The 26,350-nt window shown below is 37.9% G+C and overlaps 1 protein-coding gene across 10 annotated transcripts in view; it reads left to right on the forward strand.

The window, feature by feature from the left end:
- The window catches only part of MAGI2 (membrane associated guanylate kinase, WW and PDZ domain containing 2), a 1,337,104-nt gene that overhangs the window by 227,297 nt on the left and 1,083,457 nt on the right, over positions 1 to 26,350 (forward strand). The gene's annotated exons all lie outside the window — the stretch shown is intronic.

Raw genomic sequence — 26,350 nt, forward strand, 5'->3', positions numbered from 1 at the left:
TTCTGTGGCCCTCCCCTCCTCTTTTTCTTAGATCTGGTCTTTGTCATTTCCTGGGGGAAGTGTCCATCTCTGACTGCTCCCTCCCCACCAGTCTAGGTAAATTTCTTTGTTACCTGGGTTTATGGAACCATGGCGTTCCATCCTTTCCAAGTCCTTCCCTCAATTTGTAATTATACATTTATCAGTGAGATTGTTTAATTAATATCTGTCGGGGCTTCCCTGGTGGCGCAGTGGTTGAGAATCCGCCTGCCAGTGCAGGGGACACGGGTTCGAGCCCTGGGCTGGGAAGATCCCACATGCCGCGGAGCGACTGGGCCCGTGAGCCACAACTACTGAGCCTGCGCGTCTGGAGCCTGTGCTCCGCAACAAGAGAGGCCGCGATGGTGAGAGGCCTGCGCACCGCGATGAAGAGTGGCCCCCGCTTGCCGCAACTAGAGAGAGCCCTCGCACAGAAACGAAGAACCAACACAGTCATAAATAAATAAATAGATTTAAAAAAATATGTACTTAAAAAAAAATTTTTAAAAAAAAAAATATCTGTCATGGTCCCCTGCCCCACTAGTGTAAACTCTAAGAAGTCAGAGACCTTGTCTTATATACTTATCATTTGATCTCCAGGGTCTAGCACAGTGCTAAGTATATAAAACATACTAAATAAATACGTGTTGAATGAATACATGAATGACTGAAAAAATGAATGGTTATGTAAGAATGTATGGATTTGATTATTCATGACCTCAGAACATTGACCATCTCAATTAAAAGCTACACCTGCAAATATGCTGCATGTAATCAAAGCATAGAGCAAAGTCAGCAACCACTCTACCCATTAACAGCAAGTCTGTTCCATGCTTGCTAACCAGCTGGCATCATCACTATTATTTTGATGTGCCTTGTGAAAATTTTAATAAATCCAAAATAACAAAGACAGATGGTGACCTGAACACATTATGGAATGTCAACCCAGTTCCCATCCTTTCCATGGGTGGACCAAACATAGAAAAAGAATATAGCCTGAAGGGAATTGCACAAGCCAGAAACAAAATAGATTTGGACTAATAGAATAGTTTTCTTACCAGGAGTTAGCTTTCAGAAGGCATTTAAAGGAATAAAAAAGCAGCAAACCATTCAAGGCAGGCAGTTAGTATATATGAAAAAAGAAGAAATGGTGGAAGAAACCAAAAGACAAAAGGTAATATTGGCCAGGAGTGAGTGAAGAGGCTAAATATTCACTAAGATTTGAGGTAGCCAGAGAATAGTTTATAGCCTATCTCCAGAGGCCCTTCCTACTTGAACTAATGTTTCTGCCAACTTTAAACGCTTCCATGTATATAATGGTCTGGCATTTAAATCTCTCCTTCTCTGAAAGCCTAAGAAAATGGAATTAAATGCAGCCATTAAAATACGTTTTTTCTTAAACAGTCATGAATGGTGATAGTGTGACTTGGTCTGGCATTTGTTAGTGATTCTAGGAGGTGATATCTTTCCAATTTATTTGTAATTATAATGGCATTAACAGAAAGACATTCTTCATAGACAGTCAAAACAAAATCAAATGTAATCAAATTTATAATAAAGTAACATTTTTCAACAGTCAAGAAAAGGAAGCTTGACATGAAAATGTCATCCAGCAAAGTTGATATTTTAGGGTTTCTTTGCTCTTTTGTCAAATGCTAAAATCAAGAATTTTTTGGATCACTGAGATTCAATGACTATTTCATTGAAGACTTTTAAAATTGCCTTTAAAAATGTACAAATAGAAATTTTATCTGATTAGGATAAACTGAACTAACTTTAACCGGATAAAAGATATCCAAAGAAGCATTATCTACAACCCCTAACAGTTGTGAATGGACATCTATGAGTATATTGCTTTCTTAAGTAAGAAAAATAAAAATTAAAGGTTCCAAGAAAGTAATAAACAGAAATTAGGATGGAAAATGGAAAGCATATTTAAAAGTGATTGATAAATTTATTGGCAAAAGATGGCATATAATAATTCTTTTATATTTCTTTCTTTAATTGAGGATTTCTGTTTCTTAGTTATTCCGTTTTAGTATAGAAAACGCCAGGACTTTAATTTTATTCACTAGATTGCCAGTGAAGTGTAGCCTTGGAAGTAATGAGGCTTTATTCTTTTTTTTTTTTTTTTTAAACATCTTTATTGGAGTATAATTGCTTTACAATGGTGTGTTAGTTTCTGCTTTATAATGAAGTGAATCAGTTATACATATACATATGTTCCCATATCTCTTCCCTCTTGCATCTCCCTCCCTCCCACCCTCCCTATCCCACCCCTCTAGGTGGTCACAAAGCACCAGAGCTGATCTCCCTGTGCTATGCGGCTGCTTCCCACTAGCTATCTATTTTACATTTGGTAGTGTATATATGTCCATGACACTCTCTCACCCTGTCACATCTCACCCCTCCCCCTCCCCATATCCTCAAGTCCATTCTCTAGTAGGTCTGTGTCTTTATTCCTGTCTTGCCACTAAGTTCTTCATGACCTTTTTTTTTTTTCCTTAGATTCCATATATATGTGTTAGCATACTGTATTTGTTTTTCTCTTTCTGACTTACTTCACTCTGTATGACAGACTCTAACTCCATCCACCTCATTACAAATACCTCCATTTCATTTCTTTTTATGGCTGAGTAATATTCCATTGCATATATGTGCCACATCTTCTTTATCCATTCATCCGATGATGGACACTTAGGTTGCTTCCATGTCCTGGCTATTGTAAATAGAGCTGCAATAAACATTTTGGTACATGACTCTTTTTGAATTATGGTTTTCTCAGGGTATATGCCCAGTAGTGGGATTGCTGGGTCATATGGTAGTTCTATTTTTAGTTTTTTAAGGAACCTCCATACTGTTCTTATTGAAGAGGCTGTCTTTTCTCCACTGTATATGCTTGCCTCCTTTATCGAAGATAAGGTGACCATATGTGCGTGGGTTTATCTCTGGGCTTTCTATCCAGTTCCATTGATCTATATTTCTGTTTTTGTGCCAGTACCAAACTGTCTTGATTACTGTAGCTTTGTAATATAGTCTGAAGTCAGGGAGCCTGATTCCTCCAGCTCAGTTTTTCTTTGTCAAGATTGCTTTGGCTATTCGGGGTCTTTTGTGTCTCCATACAAATTGTGAAATTTTTTGTTCTAGTTCTGTGAAAAATGCCAGTGGCAGTTTGATAGGGATTGCATTGAATCTGTAGATTGCTTTGGGTAGTAGAGTCATTTTCACAATGTTGATTCTTCCAATCCAAGAACATGGTATATCTCTCCATCTATTTGTATCATCTTTAATTTCTTTTATCAGTGTCCTATAATTTTCTGCATACAGGTCTTTTGTCTCCTTAGGTAGGTTTATTCCTAGATATTTTATTCTTTTTGTTGCAATGGTAAACGGGAGTGTTTTCTTAATTTCACTTTCAGATTTTTCATCATTAGTATATAGGAATGCAAGAGATTTCTGTGCATTAGTTTTGTATACTGCTACTTTACCAAATTCATTGATTAGTTCTAGTAGTTTTCTGGTAGCATCTTTAGGATTCTTTATGTATAGTATCATGTCATCTGCAAACAGTGACAGCTTTACTACTTCTATTCCGATTTGGATTCCTTTTATTTCTTTTTCTTCTCTGATTGCTGTGGCTAACACTTCCAAAACTATGTTGAATAATAGTGGTGAGAGTGGGCAACCTTGTCTTGTTCCTGATCTTAGTGGAAATGGTTTCAGTTTTTCACCATTGAGGACAATGTTGGCTGTGGGTTTGTCGTATATGGCCTTTATTATGTTGAGGAAAGTTCCCTCTATGCCTACTTTCTGCGGGGCTTTTATCATAAATGGGTGTTGAATTTTGTCAAAAGCTTTCTCTGCATCTATTGAGATGATCATATGGTTTTTTTCCTTCAATTTGTTAATATGATGTATCACGTTGATTGATTTGCGTATATTGAAGAATCCTTGCATTCCTATAATAAACCCCACTTGATCATGGTGTATAATCCTTTTAATGTGCTGTTGGATTCTGTTTGCGAGTATTTTGTTGAGGATTTTTGCATCTATGTTCATCAGTGATATTGGCCTGTAGTTTTCTTTCTTTGTGACATCTTTGTCTGGTTTTGGTATCAGGGTGATGGTGGCCTCATAGAATGAGTTGGGGAGTGTTCCTCCCTCTGCAATATTTTGGAAGAGTTTGAGAAGGATAGGTGTTAGCTCTTCTCTAAATGTTTGATAGAATTCGCCTGTGAAGCCATCTGGTCCTGGGCTTTTGTTTGTTGGAAGATTTTTAATCACAGTTTCAATTTCAGTTCTTGTGATTGGTCTGTTCATATTTTCTATTTCTTCCTGGTTCAGTCTCGGCAGGTTGTGCATTTCTAAGAATCTGTCCTTTTCTTCCAGGTTGTCCATTTTATTGGCATAGAATTGCTTGTAGTAATCTCTCATTATCTTTTGTATTTCTGCAGTGTCAGTGGTTACTTCTCCTTTTTCATTTCTAATTCTATTGTTTTGAGTCTTCTCCCTTTTTCACTTGATGAGTCTGGCTAATGGTTTATCAATTTTGTTTATCTTCTCGAAGAACCAGCTTTTAGTTTCATTGATTTTTGCTATTGTTTCCTTCATTTCTTTTTCATTTATTTCTGATCTGATCTTTATGATTTCTTTCCTTCTGCTAGCTTTGGGGTTTTTTTTGCTCTTCTTTCTCTAATTGCTTTAGGTGCAAGGTTAGGTTGTTTATTCGAGATGTTTCCTGTTTCTTGATGTAGGCTTGTATTGCTATAAACTTCCCTCTTAGAACTGCTTTTGCTGCCTCCCATAGGTTTTGGGTCATCGTGTCTCCATTGTCATTTGTTTCTAGGTATTTTTTGATTTCCCCTTTGATTTCTTCAGTGATCACTTCGTTATTAAGTAGTGTATTGTGTAGCCTCCATGTGTTTGTATTTTTTACAGATCTTTTCCTATAATTGATATCTAGTCTCATAGCATTGTGGTCGGAAAAGATACTTGATACGATTTCAATTTTCTTAAATTTACCAAGGCTTGATCTGTGACCCAAGATATGATCTATCCTGGAGAATGTTCCATGAGCACTTGAGAAAAATGTGTATTCTGTTGTTTTTGGGTGGAATGTCCTATAAATATCAATTAAGTCCATCTTGTTTAATGTATCATTTAAATCTTGTGTTTCCTTATTGATTTTCATTTTGGATGATCTGTCCATTGGTGAAAGTGGGGTGTTAAAGTCCCCTACTATGATTGTGTTACTGTCGATTTCCCCTTTTATGGCTGTTAGTATTTGCCTTATGTATCGAGGTGCTCCTATTTTGGGTGTATAAATATTTACAATTGTTATCCCTTCCTCTTGGACCGATCCCTTGATCATTATATAGTGTCCTTCTTTGTCTCTTGTAATAGTCTTTATTTTAAAGTCTATTTTGTCTGATATGAGAATTGCTACTCCAGCTTTCTTTTGATTTCCATTTGCATGGAATATCTTTTTCCATCCCCTCACTTTCAGTCTGTATGTGTCTCTAGGTCTGAAGTGGGTCTCTTATAGACAGCATATATATGGGTCTTGTTTTTGTATCCATTCAGCCAGTCTGTGTCTTTTGGTGGGAGCATTTAATCCATTTACTTTTAAGGTAATTATCGATATGTATGTACCTAGTCCCATTTTCTTAAATATTTTGGGTTTGTTATTGTAGGTTTTTTCCTTCTCTTGTGTTTCTTGCCTAGAGAAGTTCCTTTAGCATTTGTTGTAAAGCTGGTTTGGTGGTGCTGAACTCTCTCAGCTTTTGCTTGTCTGTAAAGGTTTTAATTTCTCCATCAAATCTGAATGAGATCCTTGCTGGGTAGAGTAACCTTGGTTGTAGGTTTTTCTCCTTCATCACTTTAAGTATATCCTGCCACTCCCTTCTGGCTTGCAGAGTTTCTGCTGAAAGATCAGCTGTTAACCTTATGGGGATTCCCTTGTGTGTTACTTGTTGTTTTTCCCTTGCTGCTTTTAATATGTTTTCTTTATATTTAATTTTTGATAGTTTGATTAATATGTGTCTTGGCGTGTTTCTCCTTGGATTTATCCTGTATGGGACTCTCTGTGCTTCCAGGACTTGATTAACTATTTCCTTTCCCATATTAGGGAAGTTTTCAACTATAATCTCTCCAAATATTTTCTCAGTCCCTTTCTTTTTCTCTTCTTCTTCTGGGACCCCTATAATTCGAATGTTGGTGCGTTTAATGTTGTCCCAGAGGTCTCTGAGACTGTCCTCAGTTCTTTTCATTCTTTTTTCTTTATTCTGCTCTGCAGTAGTTATTTCCACTATTTTATCTTCCAGGTCACTTATCCGTTCTTCTGCCTCAGTTATTCTGCTATTGATCCCCTCTAGAGTATTTTTAATTTCATTTATTGTGTTTTTCACCATTGCTTTGTTCTTCTTTAGTTCTTCTACGTCCTTGTTAAATGTTTCTTGCATTTTGTCTATTCTATTTCCAAGATTTTGGATCATGTTTACTATCATTATTCTGAATTCTTTTTCAGGTAGACTGCCTATTTCCTCTTCGTTTGTTAGGTCTGGTGTGTTTTGACCCTGCTCCTTCACCTGCTGTGTATTTTTTGTCTTCTCATTTTGCTTATCTTACTGTGTTTGGGGTCTCCTTTTCACAGGCTGCAGGTTTGTAGTTCCCATTGTTTTTGGTATCTGTCCCCAGTGACTAAGGTTCGTTCAGTGGGTTGTGTAGGCTTCCTGGTGGAGGGGACTAGTGCCTGTGTTCTGGTGGATGAGGTTGGATCTTGTCTTTCTGGTGGGCACATCCACGTCTGGTGGTGTGTTTTGGGGTGTCTGTGGCCTTATTATGATTTTAGGCAGCCTCTCTGCTAATGGATGGGGCTGTGTTCCTGTCTTGCTAGTTGTTTGGCATAGGGTGTCCAGCACTGTAGCTTGCTGGTCATTGAATGAAGCTGGGTCTTGATGTTGAGATGGAGATCTCTGAGAGATTTTCGCCGTTTGGTATTACGTGGAGCTGGGAGGTCTCTTGTGGACCAGTGTCCTGAAGTTGGCTCTCCCACCTCAGAGGCACAGCCCTGATGCCTGGCTGGAGCACCAAGAGCCTTTCATCCACATGGCTCAGAATAAAAGGGAGAAAAAAATAGAAAGAAAGAAAGAAAGAAAGAAAGAGGATAAAATAAAATAAAATAAAGCTATTATAATAAAAAATAAGAAAAAAATTATTAAGAATAAATTTAAGAAAAAAATTTTTTTTAATTTTAAAAAATAGATTTATTAATTTTTTATAATAAAAAATAGAAAAAAAATAAGAAAAAATTTATTAAGAAAAAAAGTTTTTAATTTTTTAAAATAAAAAATATGAAAAAACCTATTAAAAATTTTTGTTTAATTTCTAAAAATAGAAAATAAGGAAAAAATTATTAAGAAAACATTTATTAGGAAAAAAAATTTTTTTAAGTAAAAAAAGAAAAAAAACAAAAAACGGACAGACCTAACCCTAGGACTAATGGTGAAAGCAAAGCTATACAGACAAAATCTCACCCAGAAGCATACACATATACACTCACAAAAAAAGGAGAAGGGGAAAAATTAATATATCCTGCTCCCAAAGTCCACCTCCTGAATTTGGGATGATTCGTTGTCTATTCAGGTATTCAACAGATGCAGGCACATCAAGTTGTTTGTGGAGCTTTAATCCGCTGCTCCTGAGGTTGCTGGGAGAGATTTCCTTTTCTCTTCTTTGTTCGTACAGCTCCCGGGGTTCAGCTTTGGATTTGGACCCGCCTCTGCATGTAGGTCGCCTGAGGGCGTCTGTTCGCCGCCCAGACAGAACGGGGTTAAAGGAGCAGCTGCTTCGGGGGCTCTGGCTCACTCAGGCCGGGGGGGAGGGAGGGGTACGGAGGTGGGGCGAGCCTGCGGCGGCAGAGGCCAGCATGACGTTGCAGCAGCCTGAGGCACGCCGTGCGTTCTACCTGGGGAAGTTGTCCCCGGATCACAGGAGCCTGGCAGTAGCGGGCTGCACCGGCTCCCGGGAGGGTCGGTGTGGAGAGTGACCTGTGCTCGCACACAGGCTTCTTGGTGGCAGCAGCAGCAGCCTTAGCGTCTCTTGCTCGTCTCTGGGGTCCGTGCTGATCTCCGCGGCTCGCGCCAGTCTCTGGAGTTCGTTTAGGTGGCGCTCTGAATCCCCTCTCCTTGCGCGCCGCGAAACAAAGAGGCAAGAAAAAGTCTCTTGCCTCTTCGGCAGCTGCAGACTTTTTCCCGGACTCCCTCCGGGCTAGCACCGAAGCCCGAGCCTCAGCTCCCAGCCCCCGCCCGCGCTGGCGGCTGAGCAGACAAGCCTCTCGGGCTGGTGAGTGCTGCTCTGCGCCGAGCCTCTGTGCGGGGATCTCTCCATTTTTCCCTCTGTGCCCCTGTGGCTGTGGGATCCACGCTGATAGCCGTGGCTTGCGCCCGTCTCTGGAGCTCGTTTAGGCGGCGCTCTGAATCCCCTCTCCTTGTGCGCCGCGAAACAGAGGCAAGAAAAAGTCTCTTGCCTCTTCGGCAGCTGCAGACTTTTTCCCGGACTCCCTCCCGGCTAGCACCGAAGCCGGAGCCTCAGCTCCCAGCCCCCGCCCACCCCGGCGGCTGAGCAGACAAGCCTCTTGGACTGGTGAGTGCTACTCGGCACCGATCCTCCGTGCGGGAATCTCTCCGCTTTGCCCTCCGCACCCCTGTGGCTGCGCTCTCCTCCGTGGCTCTGAAGCTTCCCCCCTCTGCCACCCGCAGTCTCTGCCCGTGAAGGGGCTTCCTGGTGTGTGGAAACCTTTCCTCCTTCACAGCTCCCTCCCACTGGTGCAGGTCCCATCCCTATTCTTTTGTCTCTGTTATTTCTTTTTTCTTTTGCTCTACCCAAGTACGTGGGGATTTTCTTGCCTTTTGGGAGGTCTGACGTCTTCTGCCAGCGTTCAGTGGGTGTTCTGTAGGAGCAGTTCCACGTGTAGATGTATTTCTACTGTATCTGTGGGAAGGAAGGTGATCTCCGCGTCTTACTCTTCCGCCATCTTGCCCCTAGCCAGGCTTTATTCATTAACCTGATGCTTTGCATAAACTCATTTGGATCTATCTCTGCTTTCTCTTCTTCAGCCTGTTCTCCATTGAAATCAAATGCCAATCTGATCCTATAATTCTTTTGCTTAAAACCCTGCCATTGTGGCTTCGATTGTGTTTAGGACAAGCCCTTCTCAGGCCTCATTCTTGGCCTTACCTCTGCTCACCTCAATCGCCTCCTAGTCTTTCAGGCACACATGCCTTCTCTTCATCACAAGAGCCAGCTTCCTCCCTCTCTCTCAGGGCAATTTACATATGCCCTGCCTCCAGCTGGATGCATTTTCCCTCTTCTTCATCTAGTTAATTCTCAGGCTTACGTCTCATTTCTGAGCTCATGGCAGTTCCTCTGACTATATCCTGCTCACCCTGCTATGTGATTTCATGATTCCAGGAGGAATTTCTTCAAAGTGTTTATCACAATTTTTGTAATTCATTTATAAAACTGTCCCATCATTGTCTGCACCCCACTAGATAAACTGTGAGCTCCATGAAGGCAGCTTCTAGGTCTGCTCCTCACCAGTGCATCTTAGAGCCTGGTAAGCACTCAATGAACAGGTGCTAAGTAGATGACTAAATGAAGTTCCTTGAAGGTATGAAACAATAAATGGCTTGTAAAGCTGATTACATTTAGGAGAGCTAAGATTTTTAATCATATCCAAATTATTGAAAGCATTCTTAAATTACAGAATTTGGGTTGTTGCTGTTGCTGGTGATATGAAATGGCACATATGAAGCAACATTAAATTTTTAAAAAATAACCTTTTGAGTCAAGCATTCTTCAGAAAGCAAAACATTATTAGGTATTCAGAGATAAAAATATGTCCCGTAGAGAAGAAATGCAACCCCCTTGATGTAAGTTGGAAATGAATATATGGACTCTTAATTGATAGTATCATAAGAGGGAATTATATACCATGCTTAAATGAGTTATACATGTTATATTTATTAAAATTTCACATTCACATCAAAAAGACAAAGAGTACAACAAAATGTGTTTGTACAGAATAGGCGTAGATTGGCAAGTCTAGACTTAGCAAAGTACCTCAAAATCACTGGAATTTTGCTTTAAAAAATACATGTATGAGATGTCATGGTGATTCCAATTAAGAAGGATTGAGGTGGGGGTGAAGGGCTTGTATGTCTTTATATTCAAGAATTACTTCAATTTGGAAAAGCATGTCTGCATTGTCATCAATATCTCATAATAGCTACAATCTATTTGATGTTTATTATGTAGTAAGCATGTACAGGGTAATACACTAATAAATACATTTTATTTAATCCTGGCATCAAGTACATGAATAATTGAAAAAGAAATATGTTTGCCAGCCAATGAGAAACCTTACTAGAAGGACTATGTTTTTATTTTTCAATAGCTCATGTGACACATATAACTGCCATATTTTATTTAATAGTTAATGTATATTTGATTCCTCATATTGTTCCTTAAATTATAATGGAATGAAATGGATTTGAAATTAGGTGGGTTTGTTCAGTGTGAATCAGGACAAAGCTGGGCAGAATAAGTTTGGGAAAGGCTGGAATTTTCTAAAACCAGAGTAGAGATATGCTTCTCAGTGTTGTAAGCTGAACCATCCTCTGAGCTAAAATTGTCAGGAAAATGTATCTGGATCAGAGAATATACCAGTGTAGAAGAATCTAATTTTCATTTAATTCTGTTTTGGAAGAGACCACACAATTAGTAACTACGGATGTTACTCCAAAATCAGGATTTACTAGCTAACAATTTATAGTCCAAATTATCAATCACTTATTTGTTGTTCCACCTGTATTCTTATATATAATCATTATACTATTTTACACTGAAGGTATGAATTTACATATGTACATACAACATGAGAATATGCATATATACATGCTGTAATATATTTTATATTGAAAGAATATAATTATGCCCATCATAATGACAGCTAACACTTATAGAGTCTTTGCTAAGTGCCAGGCACTGGTCTAAGCACTTTATATCTATTTTCTCATTTAATCCTGATAACAATGCTATGAAGCCCTATTACTCTATGATTACCCCCATTTTACCAGTGAAGCAATTAGAGTTAGATAGATTAAGTTGTATACCCAAGGTCACTTCTCTTGTAATCAGTGAAGCCAGGACTGGGATCCAGGTCTTACTGAAACCAAAGTCAGTGTTGCTCTTCATCACCAAGGTAAACACCCTTAGCCCCAGGGCAGCTGTTCAAGTTATTTCGGGTCATACCACCACCTCCTTCCCACAGTCTCCCTCTCAGTATTTTACCTCTTACCACCCTACCACTAACGCAAGGTACTCCACACACCTGCCTTTCTGTTTCTCAAATACAGTGAGCTTTTCCTTTGCTTTTACTGTTCCTTTGCCTGCACCACTCCATCCCCTGATATTCACTTGGCTTCTTGCTCAAAGCTCAACTCCTCAGGAAGTCCTTCCCTGATAACTGATTTAAATAAATGCTTTCCTGTCCCAACTCTCCTCACCTTCTGTCACATTACCCTATTTTCTTCAGGGTACTCATTGTTTCTTCAGATTATCCTATTTATTTGTTTCTGAGTTTATTGTTTGTCTCTCCTATTAGAATCTAAGCTGTAACAGGGAAAGATCCTTATCTTTTTATTCTCTATTGTAAATCACTTTGTGAATGACTAAATGATAGTAGATTTGTCTGGATTCAGACAAAGTATGTGCTAAATGCTAAAGATAAAAAGATGAATAAAATAGGAATTATTATATCAAGTTTATATTATAGCATTTGGAGAAGATTTCTTAAATCTCAAGTCATTGTTTTGTCTCAGAGAATAATTTAAGGTTGAAATTCATACATACCTTAATTCTACACTCGATTTATCTTGCAATCAGAGACAGAGATGCAAGTTCTCTCTTCAATATGCTCTAATGTCTCCTCATGCATGTAGAACAGGGATGATTTGGGTGATCAATATTAGGAATGGATTCTGCCTGTAAATCCCAAACCTGTCTGCTCTACATAAACATCTGGAGAACTTTATAAACCTAACAGGTTCTGGGATCTCCTAGAGATCCTGATTCAGTAAATCAGGGGTGGGGCCTGGAAACCCGTACATTTTGAAAGCACATCCCCAGTCCCCCGGGGTCTCTGATAACTCCCCAACCCCCCACCATGTTTAAGACCCACCAGACAATGTTGCCTGGCTTAGGAAAAAACTTCTGTGTTTTGTGCTGGCAGTGAATTTTAGGAAAATCGCATATACTTGCATACCTTGAATCTAAAAAGCAAGAGTCCTTTTTTTAAAACCAAGCTAGATCTTAAAACTGAAGTTTGTACTTTAAAAAATCATTTATTCAGACACTGATTTATCTTTTCATTTATAAATCCTTACTACCAAAAAAGCACAAGGTACTTTACAAACATTAACTGCAGGAGAAACATGAATCTTGACAAAAACATTGTCAACTAGATGAAATGTTTTTAGTAAATAGAAAAATATAATTCTGCCTTTCAAATTGAATTTCAAATGATATTTCCTACCTTAGTGACATATGAATGTGTTTGTTCCTTTGTTGGTTATGAGTATTTTATATGAACTTAGATATTCTTGTACCACAGGGAGTTGAACCCTCTCTTTTCCATATATGTCCTTTCTTCTTTATCTTTAGATGAGAAACCACACATTATTTCCATTATTTAAGTAGAGGGAAGGGAGTTGAAGTTCGGCTTTACCGTATTTCCCCAAGAGATCTTACTTTACCCCTTTTTGATTGTATCCAGCTATCCTGAGGTGGCTTTGAATTTCACAGTTCTGCCAGGTTTTTGTTCATGTTCTGTCATGATCTCCTGCAACACTGTAACTGTTTTGGACTTCAGATGCCTGAAGTCTTGGTAAAGGATCTAACAAAAAAATTTGTTCCTTTCTACCTCTAGGGTTCCTTTCACTTCTGAAAGTTTTTCTGTACAAATCCATAGAGAAGCCACACCTAAACCTGAATCTCCATAAGCACCTTCTTCTCTTCTTATTTTTGTTTGAATTTTTCTCTCTATCAGATTTACCTACCCTATGTTACATCTCCTGAAGTCCAAGATTCAGTGTAGGCTTCCTTTTAGGATAATGTCAGAAAAGAACGTTATCTAAGGATTTGTGGTTAAAAGTTGTTTAACTTCCTGGGAGTATTTCTTTTGTAGACCTGCAGCTACACAATACTTGATATCTAGGACTTAATTTTTATGATAGGAATTCAGGCACTCAATTTTCCCTCTGTGCTATTAGGGTCTCAGAATATTTAATATGAATTGGATAAAATAAAACATAGGCATATTCATAATAAAATTTAGCAGAAAATAAATCACTAATATATTGCAAGTGCCTAATTTAGTTACATACATCTCTGTGGTTAAACATGCCACATGTTAGATTGTTTTACATTTGTTGTAATTAGGAATTAGGTTTTGAGAGGCACATTATTTTAAAATCCCACAACAATAAAAAAAATCAATGAGCTGAAAGGGAACAAGAAAAAAGTTACATGGAATCCCCAAAATGCATAGTATCAAATAATAGTAGTATTTTTTGAATGATCAGTTCCTGAAAATATGTAAGGAAATGTACAGCCATCTTTGCAGCAAAACATTTATAACTTGTAATTCCAGTATGAGAAACAGCACTGAGGAGGCTAACATGTTTTTTCACCTTTAAAAAAACTCTGCCTGATCATTTCAGAGGAAAAAAAAAGGCTATGAATCTAGTTTAGTGAATAAAATTCAGTACATGTAAAACTCATTTTTAATTGGAGCTTTTTCAAGGCCCTTAACTAGTGCACTTATTTTAAAATGCTTTATTAGTCAGCTTTTAAAAGAAGAATCCACCACTTAATACAAAATCTGAACTTTGCCATACAACAATTTAGTAAAGTTTAGTTACTGTTGATTCTGTAATTTTTTTCATAAAGACTATATAGTCCCACAAATTTATTTCAAGGTTGGCATCTTGAAATACTTGAACTGATGAAAAAGAATGAAAAGTTGAATTATGTCTTCTTGATATTAAATATTATATAAACATTCATGGCAGTGATATTATTAAACATTTATTCCGTAATCAACACTCTGTAAGAATATAAAAATGAAAAATACTAATTTCAGAACATGTTATTTATGTGCTTAAATATGTTGTTAAAGTTCTCTTTTATACAGAGACAAATGAGTCATTCAACAAGTATAAATCTCTGCCAAGTATTTCTTAATTTCAGGTTTATTTTAGGGAAAAAACATCTGGGAAAAAAATTTAAATTATCGCCACCAGAAGAGAATCTGCAATAGATTTGTGGGGGAAAAAGTTGCATTTATTGATGTTATCACCATCTTCATTAAGAAATCTGAAAGATACAAAATGCTAACATTGGAATTATGAGAGATTTTAATTTTATGTTTGTTTTCCTAATCTTAAAGTTTTTAAACTATAAATTTACTTTTTAAATTAAAAATATAAAATTCATATATATGTATGGTAACAGAAAAGAAGCCTGTTGGTGATCTGCCCTCCTACCTGCCCCCATCTTAGTCTATTCCTGCTGCCCTTCCTGGTTTATTTCTCTGCACTTCTCCATCTCCCGCTACAGTTGCCTTTTAGACCATGTTTCTTCCACACACGCATCTGACTGGCTAACTCCAGCCCACCCATCACCACCCCACTTAAACCTCACCTCCTGATCTTCTCATATCAGTTAACTAATCCTCCCCAGTAATATGAACACATGTAGCTCTCTTACGGCTTAATGATGATAATGAAACAGGAACATTCCCCAAATTTTCTATTAAAATGTTTCTTAAATTTCAGACATTCTAATACCATATTTTCCTTTTGAGGCCATCTTAGATATTAATTATTTTTCTTTAAATAACTATTTTTTCAAATATCTTGAAAATATTTACTTTTAAAAGAAACCTAATATCTCTATTATAAATTGAAATATATATAATTGAAACAAAGCAATTTTCTGAAATTCCTGCTAGATACTCCTACCTAAAGCTCTGAGCCTGAGGCCTACTGGGTCTTGGCTGAAAAGGTGCTTGCCAGTGATTGCAAATTAGCACTAAACTGAAACTTTCTCCTTGATGTAATAAAGAGAATTGGAAAGGACTAACTCATTCTATGGTTCATTGTCCTTTAATGCTGCACCTGTGCAGCACCTAACAGAAAGCAGCCCATATTTGTATTAATCCCACCCCCATTGCCCATGTACTTTTACATAGAAACATAGAAGGGAGTCACCCAGGAAACATGGCTTATCAGGGTGCTGAGTTAAGTTCTTGGTATCCCCTTTTTCAGTTGATGAGTTCATTAATGACCTGAGCTCTACCAAAGAAGGTGGCTGTGAAGGTTATATATCTAGAGTTACGTGATTAGAGGAGCCATTTAGCCAGGTAAAGAACACTTAGCAGTAACATGTGGTAATCATATTCAGTTATTTGAAAACCTGCCATGTGAAATAACAAGAAGGGCTTATTTGATTTGATGATAGAAACCAGAGCTACCATCAGTGTTGGGAAGATGCCCAGATGCAAATTATTGTTTAATACATAAATACTTACTAAACCTGAGAGCCGTTTTAAAATACCATTGAAGCACTAATGCCCCAGAAAATAGACAGTGGATGGTGAGGGTTGCAAACCTTCCTTCCCCACTATGCCAAACACAGAGGAAGCAAGTAATTTTACATATATGAGGGCAATCCCTGAATAGCGTATGGGGAAAGGGCCAGAGAGAGGCAGGGCTTTGTACCCAATTCGGGAGTCTTTGGGTCCCAGTTTGCTGAACAACATTCTCTTCACTCACCTGCTCCTTTCTTGGGATGGTAGAGAGGCTGAAAGAGACCTTAGGTACATCCCTATGGTCAACTTGAGTTATCTCCAAATAGAGACGGAAAACAAAACAAAGGAGATCAGAGAGCAATAAAGAAGCATTTAGTATCTTCCAAGTCTAGCAAACTTGGAATGAACCCAGAAAGAAGATAAAAGCTTGCCATAAATAACATGGTAAAATGGAAGAGGCAGGAGCATACAGAATGATTAAATACTAATAGAGAAATAATCACATAATTTTACCCCTGAGGGGAAATATTTAGAGCTTTATTCAGTGGAGGCCAGTGACTGGCGCCCAGAAGGGTCTGGATGGGGAGGTTGTGTAGATTGTTCAACCAACATCACTCCAGACACAAATGTAACCATAGGAATTGACAATCCTGATGATTTTTTTAATGAGTGGGAACCAAAGCATCCTAACAAGGTGCCACCATGGCAAGAAGTGGGAACCTTCCAATGGGCAAATACTCTGCACTTTCCCTGCCATCTCTGCTCCTCACTCCAATCCAGCTTAGCAATAAATGGCTCAATTGCTTTTTTTTTTCTTATGGGTCCCTCCCGAGTAGCTATTCTGAAGATTCCTTTCTGATGAAAATGTACGGCAATTGGGCTTTGATGGGCCAGTGGCAGGTCTCTTTCCCCAAAGGGAGAGCTGCTTTCCCAGAAATCTGAGCAGGCTAACCCTCACCTGTGCACCAGAATGTCCCTGTCCTGACTCTTAGTGGGTCCCCATGGCAGTGGACCCGGAACCCTTCATCGGTGGGCAGTAGAGAGGAAGCCAGCTGTGCTGCAGCTCCTTCCACACTTTCTCTCTGCCTGCCTCTTCTGCTCCATTCTCTGGGTCAAGAGGGCACGCTCATCTGATTAGTGAGAATCTGGGGTCAGGGGTAAAGAGAGGCAGAGAGAGAAGAGATGAAGCAAGCAGGGGAAAGGGAAGGGAGAGAACACAAGAGGAGAGGCCAGAGCTACGAAGCATCTTTGCTTCTTTAAGGATGAGAGGAGTCCAGGGAGGAGCATCTTGGTTTTGCAGTCAGAGTGATAAAATGTTTATCTGAGCCCTGTGGTGGACATCAAATTTCACTGATAGTTTTGTCAAGAGATGGACTTCGTGGCTCTGACATTCTGGGTTGCCTGTATAGGCGATCTTTGGGGTTGAGGCCAGGCGGCATTGGTTCCTTAACAAGCAGATCTGAACTGCTTTCCCACCTGCCCAGCTGTGCTTCCTGCTTTCAAAAGCTAGAGGAAGCACCACTGGTGCCCAAGGGGAAGATGACTTTTAGGAAAAGAAAAAGTAAAGCCAGCTTAGGCTGAGTATTTGGGGATAAGAGCCTTTTACTTCATAAGGATTACTTCATAAATTATTTTTCCTATTCTTGACTCTTTTCAGTTACTAAATTCTGGAAAAATTCTAGGTTAAAATTAAGAGTAACATTTATCGAGCATCTTTATTTTGGGTCACACATTTGATGTTAACTTACTGAATCCTCATCACAACACTATGCAATAAGCACTATTACTCCAGTTTTACAGCTGTGAATACTGAGGCACAGGTAGCCTAAATGAGCTGTCCAACACAGGTAGTAAGAGATATACCTGAGGTATATGAACTAAGGTAATCCAATTCCAGACCCTGCATTACTAACACTCTGTTGTCTCTCAAGTTATCTAGAGGAGATTTCTGCCTTGGATAAGAGTTTGAACCAGCTAAGTAAAGCACAGAGTCTATTAGACATGACCACATATTCTACTATCAAAGGTCAAAGAGTTCCTCTGGAATAAAAAAAATCCCAGTTAGAAGGAAAAAGATATTGCCCATTAAGTCACATCAGTCAAAGACTGGACCTTAAAGGAGGTGAGGGGCACAGGGTAAGAAGCAGGGAGCCAAAAATGTCCAGATCATAAGATGCAGTTTCCAATATAAGAAAGTCATAATTCAGCACCTCTGGGAACAGCAAGAGACTAACAAGCCTCAGGCAACAGCAAGCGACTGACAGGAACATAAGTGGTAGGAAGTACAGGAGGGAAGGTATTGGTTGCCCCAGGAATTCAAGCTTGACCTTCTTTCAAGTTTGTCTAAGGCTGATTCTGCTCTTGTTCTTCCAAATAACAACTGAGTCCAATTTTTTGTGTCTTGATTTAAAGCTTAAACAGTGAGCCTTTTTCAAATATATTAAGCAAACACAAAAGAGCATTTTGGATTGTAGAATGTGAACAAAGGTGTAGTGTAGCTTTTGGTTTCTTCAGAAAGAAAAAAGCACCTCTCCTATCACTCTCTTCAGTGACTACTCACAAAATTACAGATAATCAAAAATGAGAGGATAGTAACAGAGTTTATTAGTCCTTAAAAGCCTATCCTTCTCTCATGCCCCAAACCCAAATTGCTGAGTGAGAGAGAAATTCCCTCTGTGCTGCAGGGCAATGCATGAGCATTGGTTGGAATGCATGACATTCTATTAGTGCCCTATGACCAAATTCCTTAATCATGAATTGAATTTTCCTACTTCACTAGCATCAGCCTGCCTAGAGAAAATGAATGTGGCAGACATAATGTATTTATGATTCCCTAAAAATAAATGCACAAATTAAAATCCCTGGAGATTTCATTTCTGGAGTGTCAGAGATTCAGAAGCCAGATGCTCTGGAGGCTCTTGGAAACAGACAAAGTGAACACCAACACTAGTCCTCTGAAGATTGATAGTGCAACCAGCATGTGTTTTATTGGCATTTTTTTTTCAACCTGGATTTCCACAGCAGGACTAGATTACATCTTCCTGCGTGCTCTCCCAAATCCAATGGCTCTTTTTGTAGATGTTTGCTTAAAATATATTTTGTTTAGTTGTAGGTGGTTTCTTTTTCAACAGCTCAAGGGAGATATTATAATATTCCCCTGTTGAGATCAAATCAACAGACTATTATTTTAGGAACTCCCATACTCTGTAGAATGTCATGTATTTCCTAGTATCCCCTGGGAACCCAGAATAATGAATGGGCTGTGGAATATATGGGAGTTTTTTTGTTTCTGTTTTTTTTTCAATGTGTGTGTTTGAAAGAAAGGAGAAATAGGAGACAGGAGCATATTTTTTAATGTATATTTCTAACAGAAAAATAAAGTATGAAGAAAAATATGCTTCTTGGACCAAACTATGTTAAGAATCAGCATATCTATTTTCTAGTAAGAGGTAGATCCTTTCTTGTACCCAAACGATGTTAAATAACAACTTTCTGATTCTAAAGCCCAGGTCAACTCCTCCATTTTTGTGAAGAAAAAACACATCAACCCCTAGAATAACATTTCCAAACCCAGCAAAGTCATAAATTTCATCTCCATAGAAACCAAAAATGAAACAATAACTTTAATATGAGTGCAGAGACACAATTAGAGCAGCAGCACTTTCTCTGACTGAGATAAATTGTCATAGTGAGTATTCAGAAGCAAACAGGAAGGATAAATGGAGAGGGAGAGGGTAGGGTGTGTTAAAAATGAAATATTCTATAGACATTAAAAGGCAATATGTCAATGTGTTGACTTCCATATTTGTAACACTAACTGTTTGACCTTCGGGGGATTTGCTTGAATTTTTAATCATAATTTTCTTCATTTATAAAATGGGATTAACAACACTGCTACCTGCTTCTTAGGTAATTAGCTACGTACTATGTGATAGGCATAAGGTACCTTTTATAAATTAACTCAATTCTCACTATTATACTTATTTTATAGACAATAGCTAACAGTTATATGGTGCTTTTTATATACCTGGCATTGTTCTAAGCACTTTGCATACATTTATGAAGACATTTTCCTCCAAACAACCATGAGGTAGATGCAACCATTGCCCTACTTTACAAATGAGGAAACTGAAGCAAAAAGCAAATGGGATAACGCATGTTTGGTAAACTGCCAAGTATTGTATACAAGTAGGTACACATTTGTATCATCCCCAGGGATTACTTAGCCACTTTCTGTGTAATTACATAATTCCTTTCTTCCTACTCCAATCTGTAAGGTAGATTTGAACTAAAATGGTATTTATTACATGATCTAATTTTTTCTATAAGAGATATAGTTTATCTTTTAATATTACACTCTATGCATGATAGTAATATTGAAATTTCAGGGCATACTTAAGTATCAGATAGAGCTCTTACAAGTTACCAAAATTAATTCTAATCTGTGCTGAAAAGAAGCTCCTGTTTGTTCTATACCTAACAAAATACTTAATAGCAGTGGTTCACTGGTTTCTGTTTTTGGCCATTGGCCCAAATGGCCAAATCCTGTTGCAGGATTTCAAGTTCAGTATTAATCTACTACACTTCCCTTGTCATACTGTGGTCACAGTTCTTACGCTGTGCTCATTATTATTTGAGCAAATGCAGCATGGTCATCTAAAGTTGGACATAACAGGTGCACATTCAATATTTTGGAAATGTGTGAGCAATTTAATCAGTATAATTCTTAAGGATGTGTTTTTATCTTAGCAAATGTTGCAACACAAGGTATTTGTGTACTTTCATACCTTCACATCACTTAATATTGGAAAACAGAATTGTCTAGTTATCCCCAGCTGTAGTTCTAGAGCCTGATATGAGGCACATGTAACTCTTTACTTGGCAGGATATGCTATCACCTGTCTGTTCTATGCATCTAACTTACTACTATTCACTAGTCAGAACCAAAATTACTAGCAGCACTGTACAATTTTTTTCTTGCTTTTATGTAGAGAGTGAAAACTATGTGTACTGATAACACCCAGTTTACCTGAACATTTTTCTAGATTAAAATAAACAAAGGAAATTTGAAAACAATTTGTTTCAGCGATCTTTTATTTTCACTCCTTGTTCAGTTATCAGAACAAAACTACAAAAGGCTTTTATAAAAGGTATAAGACATGGTGTTGCCTGAAATGTCGTGTGAAGCATGGCATATAGTATTGTCAGAATGATGGCATGTGTCACTTGTCTAAGAGCAAGAAGGGCGGGTACCCTGGCTGACATGTTGCCTGTTTATTGCATGGAAAACTTTCCAGCTGCTGTGCTGGTGGACCAGTGACCATGAGTGATGATAATCAAGACACTGGAAAGGTGGGAACAATTAAAAGGATGCTGGATGGGAGGTAAAACTGAGGAGTTAGAGATGACATGGTTAAGGGTATAGCGTCGGGGCAGGTAAAATAAGAGATTCTCCAGGTCTTTGGACTTGCTCTAATTTCTGTTCTAGTAAAGTGCCTATGCACCTTTTAAGTCTAAACTTACATGTCAACATCATTATTATGATATTATTAGTATTACAACACATGCATACACGTACACTCACACACATGCACACTCACAAGAAATATTCTCCCTGTTTCAAGTCTTCAACACACCCATCTTTGGATCCTCTTCCTAGGTTGGTATCCCATGATCAACACATGCAGCCTCAAGGATGTAGGTTCTATTTAGAGGCATTCTTTCTATTAAAAAAACCTGTGGAGATAAAAATCTGTCTCTCAATCATTTTTAACAACAGAAATTTATATTTAATGTGAACAAAACCCACATGTTACTGGAGAAAAGAAAGGTTTTGATAATGAATACTTCAATTATGTGCTATTACAACAGACAACAGTGTATAAGCATGAGGCAATCAAACAATCCACATAACAGAACACATAAATGAAGGGAGGAATAAAAGGGGAAAATGTTGTGAAATTTACCACTTAAACTTTCATTTCCAGTGGAACTTCAGTAGTGTCTATATTGACTGGAACTAAAACCAGGATATATAAGACCCCAGTGATGTATATCCTCATTTTGGGCGTCATGATTGTGAGAAAGTATTTTGTACCTCTTGTGCCCAACCTTTGTGTGTATGGAAAATAGCCAGGAAAGGTAGAGCACTGACCCTGCCACCAAGATAATGTAGGTGAAATAAGAAAGATTAACATCAGACTATAGTTTGATGGAGTTTCATTGTTTATTTTTGCTTTTCTTTCCCTTGCCTAAGGAGACATATCCAAAAAAATATTAGTAAGATGAATGTCAAAGAGCATACTGCCTATGTTTGCTTTTAGAATTTTTATGGTTTTTGGTCTTACATTTATGCCTTTAATCCATTTTGAATTTATTTTTGTGTGTTTCTTTTGTATGGTGTGTGAAAATAGTCCAGTTTGGTTCTCTTTCACGTTGCTGTCCAGTTTTCCCAGCACCATTTATTGAAAAGGCTTTTTCCTGATTGAATATTCTTGCCTCCTTTGTCAAAGATTAATTCTACATGTAAGTGTGGATTCATGTCTGAGCTCTCTATTCTGTTCCATTGATCTATGTGTCTGTTTTTGTGCCAGTATCAAATAGTTTTGATTACTGTAGCTTTGTAGTATAGTTTGAAATCAGGGAGCATGATACCTCTAGCTTTGTTCTTCTTTCTCAATACTTTTTTGGCTATTTTGGGGCTTTTGTGTTTCCATACAAATTTTGGAATTATTCTAGTATTTTAGACTTCTAGTTCTGTGAAAAATGTAATTGGCATTTTGATAGGAATTGCATTGAATCCGTACATTGCCTTGGGAACTATGGTCATATTAATAACATTAATTCTTCCAAACCATGAACACAGTATAGCTTTCCATCTGTTTGTGTTGTCTTCAATTACTTTCATCAGTGTTTTATAATTTTTGAAGTACCTATCTTTTACCTTCTTACTTAGATTTATTCATTTTTTGATGTGACTGCAAATGGGATAGTTTTCTTAATTTCTCTTTCTGATCGTTTGTTGTTACTGTATATAAATGCAACAGATTTCTGTATATTAATTTTGTTTCTTGCAACTTTATGTAACTCATCAATGAGTTTTAGTAGTTTTTTGGTGGTGTCATTAAGATTTTCTATGTTTAGTATCATGTCATTTGCAAATAGTGACAATTTTACTTCTTCCTTTCCAATTAAGGTTTATTTTATTTCTTTTTCTTGTCTGATTTCAGCGGCTAGGAGTTTCCATCTTTATATCTTTAGTTGTAGAAGATCCCCTCTGCTAGTCTTCAGGTCTTTCTCATCACTAGTTGCTCTGTAAATAGTTATAATTTTGGTGTGCCCATGGAAGGAAGTGAGCTCAGGGTGTTACTACTTCACCGTCTTGGCCACTCTCCCTGCTTTTTTTTTTTTTTAAAGCATTGCATACACCATGTGTACATAAACAGAGCACAGTAATAATTCACATGGTCTCAGAGGAGAGAAACAATGTTTTAGAGTCCTAGTAATAGAGCAGAGATAAATTAATATCCTTTTGAGGAGCTTATGGATTTTAAAGATTGTTTTTCCCTATTTGGAGAATTGAAAAATAGATGTACTGAGATTAAATGACTCTCAAAAAAATCATCTAGTGAGTCAAAGACAAAACTAGAAATCAACCCCTAATGTTTAGAACTCTACATTCAGCATAAAATATACTGGACCACACCATTTCTCCACAATGGGAAATAAGAATTGCTTTAAGCCAGACAATGTGATTGGCTTTCATTGTCAGAAGTCAAAACCTTGGACAAATCAAATGATCTATCAAAGGCCTGACCAAAATCTTTTAAAAATAGCTTCTAAGGCTATAGGTGATGCCAAAAGTATTCAAGGAGAGTTAAAACTAATCAGTTGTTTGCCTTTAGAAAGTTGATTGTTTCTAAGCATCAGAGTATCAGAGGGGCATCAAAGCAAGCCATTGCCCTGCTTAAGGTTCATATACAAATTCAAAGCTTACTCTCGTCTTCACTTCATTTCCATTGGCTTTCTGAAAGTATTGTAGATAAGAACCATGCTCACTATGACTGCAGGCTCCATGTAATAATTGAGATTAGACATTTGGTTACACTTTAGGTGTTTTTGATTTGTTTGTTTAAACTGTTATTACTGTGGAAATAGCCATTACATTCAGGTAATAATGTGACTGTTGCTTATTGATCTAGAATTATAATAAAGAACTAAAGGTGTTTCTTCATCTACTCACCAGATTTCTTCCTTGCTTCCTGACAGCCTTCCTTAGCTATAGATAACACTCCTAAGGACCAACCATAATCCTCCCACCTGTGTCACTGTACTAGGAACATAACAGGGGTGGAGTAAGTGGCAGAGCAGAATCATTTAAACAGGGTTTGAGTCCCAGCTCCCTTGTTTGTCAGTGCACATTCCGTATCTAAATTTAACCTTGTTGAATCCTGATTTTCTAATCTGTAAATCAGAGAAAATGATATCACCTTTGTAGAGTTACTGGGAGAATTCTAAGAGAAAATGTATACAAGATCTTTTCATAGTACACAGTACTTAACAAGTGGTAAATAAATGGTAGTAATTGAAATCCCAGCTATCAGAATAACTCTTTTAGGTAAACAGAAACAATAGAAACTTGGGTTAGGAATGGGTATTAGTTTGCTAGGGCTGCCGTAAAAAAATTCGAAAGACTGGGTGGCTTATGCAAATTTATTTTCTCACCGTTCTGGAGGCTAGAAGTCCAAGATCAAGATGTTGGCAGGGTTGCTTTCTCCTGTGTCCTCTCTCCTTGGCTTGCAGAAAGCAGTCTGTTCACTGTGTCTTCACATGACCTTTTCTCTGTGTGCACACATCCCTGGTGTTTCTTCCTCTTCTTATAAGGACACTAGTCATAATGGATTATGGCTCCGTCATTACGAACTCATTTATCCTTAATTACCTCTTTAAATGCCCTGTCTCCAAATACAGTCACATTGAGTGTTAGAGCTTTGATATATAGAATTTGGGAGGACACAATTCAATCCAATACAGGATGTCACTGTTAAAATTTCGATGTTTGAAAGTGGAATAGAGGACTTTGAGAAAAGAGTTCACTGGTTTCCTATAGCACTCTTGCATTAATACTTTGGGAATTTTGTGAAAGAAATTGTCTCAACTCTACCTTGAAAAAGACTTAGGTGTCAGAATATTGGGTGGTTCAATTCCATTGGATGGAAAGGGAATAAAATTCTAACGAAGAGGTTCTCAAATGTTGAGTATAAGAGTCACAACTGGGTAGCTTACTTAAAAGGCAGTCTTGGGTCCCATCCAGAGAATCTGATTTTCTGAGTCTGGTTTGGGTCTGTATGTTTTCCTATTGCCACTGTAAAAAATTACCATGAATTTAGTTGCTTAAAATGGCACAAATTTATGATCTTACAGTTCTGGAGGTCAAAACTGTAAGATGGATTATATGGGCTAAAATCAAGATGTTAGCAGAGTTGTATTGCTTCTGGAGACTCCAAGAGATAATTCATTTCTTTGCCTTTCTCAAATACTAGAAGCCACCTACATTCCTTGGATCTTCGTCCCTTTCTCCATCTTCAAAACTCATCACTCCAACCTCTGCTTTCATCATCACATCTCATGGTGTCTGTCTCTTATAAGGACCATGTGATTACATTGGGCATACCATATAATCTAGGGTAATCTTCCCATCTCAATATCCTTAATTTAATTGTAAATGCAGTGTCCTTTCTGTCAGGGTAAGGTAGCATATTCACAGGTTCCTGGAATTAAGACATAGATATATTTGGGGGGGTCATTATTCTGTCTACCACAGGATCTAAGAATCTGTACCTTATGTAAGAAACCTAACTGATTTTGCTACTGGTGGACACCTAGCAGGGCAGTGGGAGGCATCATGGATTCATCAAGTCTACTGAGGAGGTGGCATAGGCCAAGGCAGGGCAAGTGTTTGATCTCCAGCTTCTCATTCTCCACCTCTTCCCTATTCAGTTTATTACTCCTGTTTTGTGTACATATATGGGTAAGGCAACATAGCATGTCTTGTGCAAGACACAAAGACTAAACTTTTCCTTCTAACTCAATTATTTTCATCATAAACCTTAGTGTAAAAGAAGTAAAATGAATAGCATCATGTAACAGAATGTGACCAGAGCTCTTAGAATTATTCATGCAAACTACTTTTAAAAATCCAAAGGGTAAGAAGAGCTCAGTCTATTTAAGGGTATCGCAGAAGAGGTAATATTTGTCATCAGTAGGTTTGAACAGGTTACAGGATTTATTTGGAAGAAATTCTTCCCTGGGCTAAAAGAATGCATTGACTAAAGACTGAGAAGAGGCAAACATGGGATTATTACAGAGAATGATGAGAGGTGCAATTAGGCTGAGCATATAACATATGAGGTGCTGGTCCTTCAACGTTCACTGCAGGTTACTTGCCTTCCTTAAACACCTAAGCTCTTCTTCACCACCAATGCAAAATGCTGGCAAATGAGGCACGTTGTAATAAGGTAGCTTTTCTAACAGCTCTTGGTTTGTCAGGGAGAGTGTCTACATTAGAACCTAGGTTTCTTGGCCTGAGGTGGGTGGTCACCTGACTGCAGTTTTTACCTTGTACATGTGTTGAAGGGAAATAGGAAAGAAGATAAATATGAAACATTTGGAAATATGTTG

Source organism: Balaenoptera ricei, chromosome 9, assembly GCF_028023285.1.
Source record: "Balaenoptera ricei isolate mBalRic1 chromosome 9, mBalRic1.hap2, whole genome shotgun sequence".
Lineage (NCBI taxonomy): Eukaryota > Metazoa > Chordata > Mammalia > Artiodactyla > Balaenopteridae > Balaenoptera > Balaenoptera ricei.